The sequence below is a fragment of the Nomascus leucogenys genome, chromosome 22a (assembly GCF_006542625.1).
Source record: "Nomascus leucogenys isolate Asia chromosome 22a, Asia_NLE_v1, whole genome shotgun sequence".
Lineage (NCBI taxonomy): Eukaryota > Metazoa > Chordata > Mammalia > Primates > Hylobatidae > Nomascus > Nomascus leucogenys.
Genome location: NC_044402.1, coordinates 21,999,569 through 22,007,216, shown reverse-complemented (window position 1 = coordinate 22,007,216; position 7,648 = coordinate 21,999,569). Strand labels below are relative to the sequence as shown.

Sequence of the window (7,648 nt, the reverse complement as noted above, 5' to 3'; positions counted from 1 at the left end):
AGGAAACCTGCTTATTCAGAAAAAATGTACTCCATTCGTATTCATTGAATTTCACTTTGTAAGAGACAGGACTGGACCAGTAATCAAACATAATCATGATTCTAACTTTTTTTTTTTCTTATGGGAGTTGAATATTCAAGTACCGAAAATCCCTATCACATGGAACTGGGGGACTTAGGCTACTGTTAGGGGTGTTCTTTCTTCTCTATTATTCTCTATGAGCCACATTCTTCTAGCAGATCACTGATGGCCTCAGATAATTAGAATGGCAGATTGAAATGACAAACTTTTAACCATAAGAAAGTATTATAAAGATTATATTTATTATTCTAATAAAATAGTTGAAGTTTTCTATAGTGTTATGTCAAATACCCCTTTTCAAAAAGATTGGGGAGGACAAACTATTATTTATGATCGAGATTACAAAAGCAAATTTTGGCTTGTGTTGAAAGTAGAAAATAGTAATTATTTCTGGAGAAAAAAAACAACTTCACTTTTATTGGCTCTGTCTAGCCTATCCTTGCTCAGCTCGCCTTTTAATACAATTTAAAATAATAAGAGTTTATTTATGAGTAAAGTAAATCTGACATGGCAAAATTCTACCTAATTGGAAATAAATTAAATCGACACTCTTATCAAAGTTATCAGATTCTCATCTCCCATAGATCTGCTTTAATATATACTTGTTTTAGAGCAGTTCAGATCGAGGTACAGTAATGATGCCTGCATTACAGTCAACCTTTTTTCAAAGAGATTTACCAGTCAGGTTGATTTCAAATGACCTCACTACCTAATAGACACATTTATTCTTATCAACTGTCCAATACAGAAAAAGGAATTCACTTTTGACCTTCTATTTAGAAAAAAATATGTATTTTAAAGAGGATTTGAACAAAATAAATATATACTCCACATTTACAACAAAAGTAAACAGACTGTCTTTTCACAGGATGTGAAACTGTCAAGAAAATAGTCCTTTATCATCCTCTGTTTTCTTGTTTTGTTTTTACTAGCAATGTATCTCAGTTTTTTAAATCTATTCTCCATGAGATAATCCAAAACCCTATGCACAAAATGAATTAAAAGTGTATAAGAGCAAGTGACATATTTTTCTACTCGGCTCAACTGAGGAAGATACTGCCTGATAGCCCATCAAGATTTAACAGAATTTTCATGTCCTGCCCAGAGTCAGACAACGAGATTCTATGATGTACTCTAAGATTTAGCTATGAGGCAAACTTCCTATCCTGTGGATAGTGTGAGCAGGGGTTTTAGTTTGAACCGTCCTGAATATTTGTCATTAGCTAGAGTATTTAAGAGAAAGAGATCTTAGGCTTTTCCTGCAATTGGCCTTTTATAATGCCAGCAAAGAATGTGAATGTTGAGTCTATGATTACTTCTCAGTATGCCATCTGTTTTCAAAGTAAGCTGAATATTGCTGCCATGTTTCCAAAGTCTGCTATAGATCATTCACTGAAATGGTGGCAAGAGGAGAGATACATCTTGCTTTTTTCTAGGTGCAGCTGGGTTTTACAGAAGGATCACTCATATTATCCAGGAGTTCGCTAATTCTACCTGTCAGTTTCCATTGCATTAACATCATTTAAAATTATTTAGCCTTGAATAATTACATGAAATAGATATCTTGCTCTATTTCCTAGTAAACAGACAAACAAATTGGAGAGGAAGATACTCTTAATTGGATGTGTTTATCCTTTTTAGACATAGTCTTTGCCACATCTTTGACAATGATTCACAAAGAGAGTTGTACACTTATTTTTTCCTGAAATAAACATTTAAGGAACACAAAATTCTGTCCTTTTCCTCAATCAGATAAGGGAAACCTATCATCCCTGTTATTTTTGTCAGAAATCTAAATGCTTCTTAGACAAGCACACAAACACCTACACACACAAACAAAACATTTATTTGCTATTAATTTGAATTGTATCACATGGTTGTGGAGTTAAGGCAAAAGGCAAGGGAAATTATAATGTACTCTCTGCTCTATTTATCCAGTTTTTCAAAACAATGAAGTTTTCATCTGTATCTAGTAGAGAGCTTGTTTTAAAAATTGCATAATATACAATGATTATTCCTTAAGGGAATTGGAGGCAAATTAAAGGTAATACAATACTATTGAACTGGCTTTTCCTCAAGGAGTACTCTATAGAACTGGGTAATAATGTTGTACAAACTATGGATCTGAAACACATATGCTTTCATCATCACCATCTGTACTGAATTTATAACTGAGAGAAGAGGGTGTGTCAGAAAATTTAGATTAACAATATATTTGCCCTGTTATATACTAGCACTTTAAGTAAAATTGTTTAAAAAGCTACTTTCTCACTAAAATATCACATCATGTCAATAGTAGCTTTTTATTCTATCCCGATGGAAAAGCTAAAATTCAGTGTAAGAGCAGTGAGGCTTAGTGAGGCTGTCAAAAACAGGATGGTTCAATTTTGTCATCCAAGGACATGAGGCAACACTGTGTCATAGGTTGAATAGATCACAAAGGATATATACTATGTAATAAAAATCCCAGAACACTTGTCCAAGGTAAATTGTTGTGAAACAAATGATGATAACAATATGACATTATTCTTTAGTGTGCATGCACTTGTTAACAATACACAAAAGGGTCATTCAGGGATAATCCTGAAACTTTAGCCAGCTTCCTGCTGGGATGAGAGAGGCAGATTTCATGGAAGTCCCCAGAAATGCCAATGTGAGGGTTCATTTTATGTTTCAATTTGACTGGGCCATCAGGTGCCAAAACTCGGTCAAATATCATTCTGTGCATTTCTGTGAGAGTGTTTCTAAATGAGATTATAATATTTAAATTGGTAGACTGAGGGAAGCACATTGCCCTCTCTAATCTGGGTGGGCCTCCTCTAATCAGTTGAAGGCCTGAATGGAATGAAAAAGCTTTCCCTCCTCAAGTAAAAAATACTCTCCATGAGCGACTGACTTTCTACGGGGACTTGGCTTTTTCCTGCCTTCTAACTCAAATGGAATCATTGGCTCTTCCTGGGCCTTGAACATGCTGGCCTTCAGACTGAAACTATACCATTGGTCTCCTGCGTCTCCAGCTCCCTGACTCACCCATTTGAAATCTGTCAATCTCCATAATCACATGAACCAAATTCTTATTATAAGCCTTTAATTTTTAGTTTTTATATTTAAAACATTTTTTGAGACAGGGTCTCACTTTGTCATCCAGGGCAGAATGCAGTGGCGTGAACATGAATCACTGCAGCCTCAACCCAAGCGATCCTCCCACCTCAGTCCCAAAAGTAGTAGTGAGACTTATTCACTATCATGAGAACAACATGAGAAAGACCTGCCTCCCCCTCCCCCCAGGATTCAATTACTTCCCACTGGGTCCCTTCCACAATACGTGGGAATTGTGGGAGTTACAATTCAAGATGAGATTTGGGTGGGGACACAGCCAAGCCATATCACCTTCCTTCCAGCTCTTTCTACAACCACTTCCTCATTCCCAGGAACCACTGATCTGTTTTCTGCCACTGCAGAGTCATTGCATCTTTTTCAGTTTCAAATACATTGAATTATACAGTATATACAATTCCTTTGTAGGATTTCTTTTGTTCAGTATAATTATTACATGCTTCTACCACAATGTGTTTACCCATGTACCTTTTGATGGTTATTTCCTGTTTGAGGCTATTAAAATTTAAGCTTCTATGAACATTCATGTACAAGTCTTTGTGTAGATACACACTGTCATTTTACTGGAATGAATGAGATGATAATATTTGTTTACCTATTTAAGAAATTGTCGCTTTTAAATTTTTAATTGGACACCACTTTTCCCTATTGCACACTCATCATCACTCCCTCCCCACCACCAGCTTTGAGGCTTTATACAGTTGTTGAGACAAAGGACACATAGGACCAATGGGTGTGAAATATAGTTTATTACTCATATAGAAAAGGGCAAACATTTCCCCCAAGGAAAATAAGGCAGTATCAGTCCATAGTGATACAAGACAAGTGAATTTTAACTTCCTGCATCCAAGGAAGGGAGCAAGCTGACTTTCTTATTGACTTCCCAAGAGGTGGAGCAAAGGGGAGAAGGAAAGTGTGAGATTTGAAAGCCGTCTTTGATCAAACAAAAAATAGTGTCTTTGACTTTCATACTGCCAAACTCTTTTGCAAAGTGGTTTTACAATTTTATGTTCTAACAGTATAAATATTTCAGTTCCTCCATTTCCTTGCCAACATTTGGCATGCTCAATCTTTGAAAATTTAGACATTTTAATAGGCATATAGTAGTGTCTCTGTGCAGTTTTGGTTGGCATTTCTCTACCAACTAATGATGTTGAACATTTTCTCACTGCTCATTTTCCTTTCCTATATCTTAGTTATCTGTCTGTTCAAATCATCTGACAATTTGTTATTGAGTTTTTTGTTGTCTTATTTTTGAATATTGGCTGTTTTTTATGGATTCTGAATCACATATTCTTTACCAGATATTTGGTTTACAACTGTTTTCCCCCTATGTAGATTGTCATTTCATTCCATTACCAGTGTAATTCAAAATCCAGAAATCTCCAAATTTGAGAAATTCAATTTATGATTTATTTGTTATACATCATACAATCATATATAAGAACCCAAGGCCCAAAATATTTTTTTCTTCTAAAAGTTTTATAGTTATAAACTTTACATATTGATATGATCATTTTGAGTTCATTTTGAAAAATGATGTGAGACCTGGATTAAAGTTTATATTATTTCATATCCACAGCAAATTATTACACCTGTGTTGATCAATTAACCATATATGTGTAGGTCTATTTTTGAACTCTATTCTGTTTCATTGATCTATTTGTCTAAACTGATGCCAATACCAAACCTCTTGAGTACTGTTAAGTTTATGATAAGACTTAAATTCAGGAGGGTAAGTTCAGCAAAGTTGTCTTTCTTTTTCAAAGTACTTTGAAATGAATTTTAGAGTCAATTTGTCATTTTTGCCAAACAAAAAAATTGTGCTAGAATTACAATTAAAGTTCTGTTGAATCTATTGATCAATTTAAAGAAAATTTTCAAGTTAACAATATTGAATCTTCTGGCCCACAAACACAGTACAGGTATTTCTCTCCACTTATTTATATCTTCTTAAATTCTCTCAGCAAATTTTAAAGTTTTCAGTGTAGAGCTCTTGTTCATTCATTGTCAGATTTATGTCTTAAAATTTCATAGCACTCCCCTTGACAAGGATGGAAGAGGCCCTTGGGCCTGACAACACGCATACGGTTAAGGCATTGCCACCTACTTCTTGGCATCTAACCATCGTTTTAGGCTGGGCATGGTGGCTCACGCCTGTAATCCCAGCACTTTGGGAGGCCAAGGCAGGCAGATCACCCAAGGTCAGGAGTTTGAGACAAGCCTGGCCAACATGATGAAACCCCGTCTCCACTAAAAATACAAAAAATTAGTCTGGTGTAGTGGTGCATACCTGTAATCCCAGCTACTCGGGAGGCTGAGGCAGGAGAAACTCTTGAACCTGGGAGGCAGAGGTTGCAGTGAGCCAAGATCACCCCACTGCACTCTAGCCTGAGTGACAGAGCAAGACTCCATTAAAAAAAAAAAATTCGTAGTCTGATTCAGTTTTACATGGTATTTTTAAATTTAAACTTCCAGTGGTCTGTTGCAAGTATATACACATCGGATTGATTTGTTTGTATTACAGCCTTGTATTCTGATAAACACAATTATTAGCTTAAGTTGCTTTTCTTAGATTCCACAAAATTTCCTAAATAGAAAATTAATGACAATGCTGTTTCTTCTTTTGCAAATAGGAATTTATTTTATTTACCTTTTTCTTATTTTTATGCCTAGAAATGCTAACAGAATGATAGATATAGTGAGAACAAATATTGTATTTTTTCCCAAATTTTAAAAGGAAACCATTCAGTCTTTTATCATCAAGCATGATGTTAATGTAGATTTTTTTATAGCTGTAATTATCAAATTTAGGAACTTTACTTTGATTTCTAGTTTAATGAGAGGTTTGTTTGTTTATTTTGTTTGCTGGCCTGTATGTGTGTCTATCAGAAATGGACACTGGATTTTAACAAATGCTGTCTTGTGCATGCATGGAAATGATCTCTTTCTGTTTTTACTCTTTTACTGTGCTAAAATGCATTAATTGATTTTCAAATATTAAACTAACCAGTTATGTCTTTAAAAATAATCTCCTTATAAAGTGCATGAAGGAGAAAAGAGAAATATTCACATTAGAATAAGGCAGAGCAGTTTAACCCAGTTTTTACTTTCATGTTCAAGATAAAGTAAAATTAACTTGAAATCATAAAGTTAAGAATAGACATAGTTATAATTTGCTACTACATCAAAAGAGTTTCAGTTTCTGGGTCCAGGTCACTTAATTTATAATCATAGCAAATCAGAAATGGTGGTGATTTTAGGTAGAGTTTTCTTTGAAGCATACACTAAGACTGAGAATAACATTCAGAGATTAATTAGGGAGTGGTTTTAAGATTAGTACCTGCTGTGGAAGGAAAGAAGGCTTAGCTGGGTAGAGGGAGTAGCTGGTCCTCCGAAAGCCACAGAAGATATTTCAGCTATGAAGATGAGATATCGTCCTTCCAAGTTGAGCCCATTTGGGTTTAAGTGTCCAGAAATTTAGGCTTCTATATACCCACATCAACTAGTTGTTAGAAACATGCTGCCCCTGGAAATGGGGGCATGACTTTGGACTAGTTTCTCCTCTTCAGCTAAGGGCAATTCTCAAAGAAAAGCTGAAAACTGCAACGATCATCTCATAACACTACTGACCATGGTCGAATTACGTTTTTTCTTCCCAAAGGGGGATTGTGGGCATTTCAACGGTGTTTACTACACTGGCAGACCTGAAGTGACCCCCCCTTCAACTACAGAACACTGTAATTCAATGAACATAAAGCTGGGCAAGATTATGAAATGGAACACGGACTAATATTTTATGATGGCTTAGAATTAAAATTCAATTTCTTGGAGTAGTTATTGATTCATTTTTTAAAAAGTCAAATTAACCAAATTTTTATTGAAAAATTGTTTTATTAGAAGAATGACAAATATAGCTCATGTTCGTTTCAGCAAGGTATCTTCTAAAGTAAATCGTTACCAAATATTGAATCAGCAGGATTAATCTAGGGTGAATGATAGTCCAGTTGTGAAAAGTCAGTTATTTGACTGATTAGACTCAATGCATGTTGACAAATGAATCTTGGCAACCTTGACTCTCTTCCTTTCTCATGCCAATCCATTTTGCACAGAAATGAAATGAGAAAGGATTCCTAGAATACTTGACAACAGAACCAAAATCATAATAATTCCCAGCCAACAATGACTTTCGTAGGTAATGAAGATTCTGCAATGTGTATTAAATAACTAGAATTGTGTTTATTTTGCTTGGAAAACAATGCAAAAACCAATTTGCTTGAAATAAAAATATATATGTTCATGTGTATATACATATATATGTACGTGTGTATATATACATCTGAGATAAAATATCATATATAGCTAAGAAAATCTTTGTACTATTATATAACAGCACTTATAGTCAGCAGGTTATAACAAAATTGTTGGGAAAAGAGTCTTCTATCACAAA

The 7,648-nt window shown here is 34.8% G+C and overlaps 1 pseudogene; it reads left to right on the top strand.

Moving 5' to 3' along the window:
* Positions 1-5,232: 5,232 nt before the first annotated feature.
* Positions 5,233-5,334, top strand: LOC115832691 (annotated as a pseudogene).
* Positions 5,335-7,648: the final 2,314 nt, after the last annotated feature.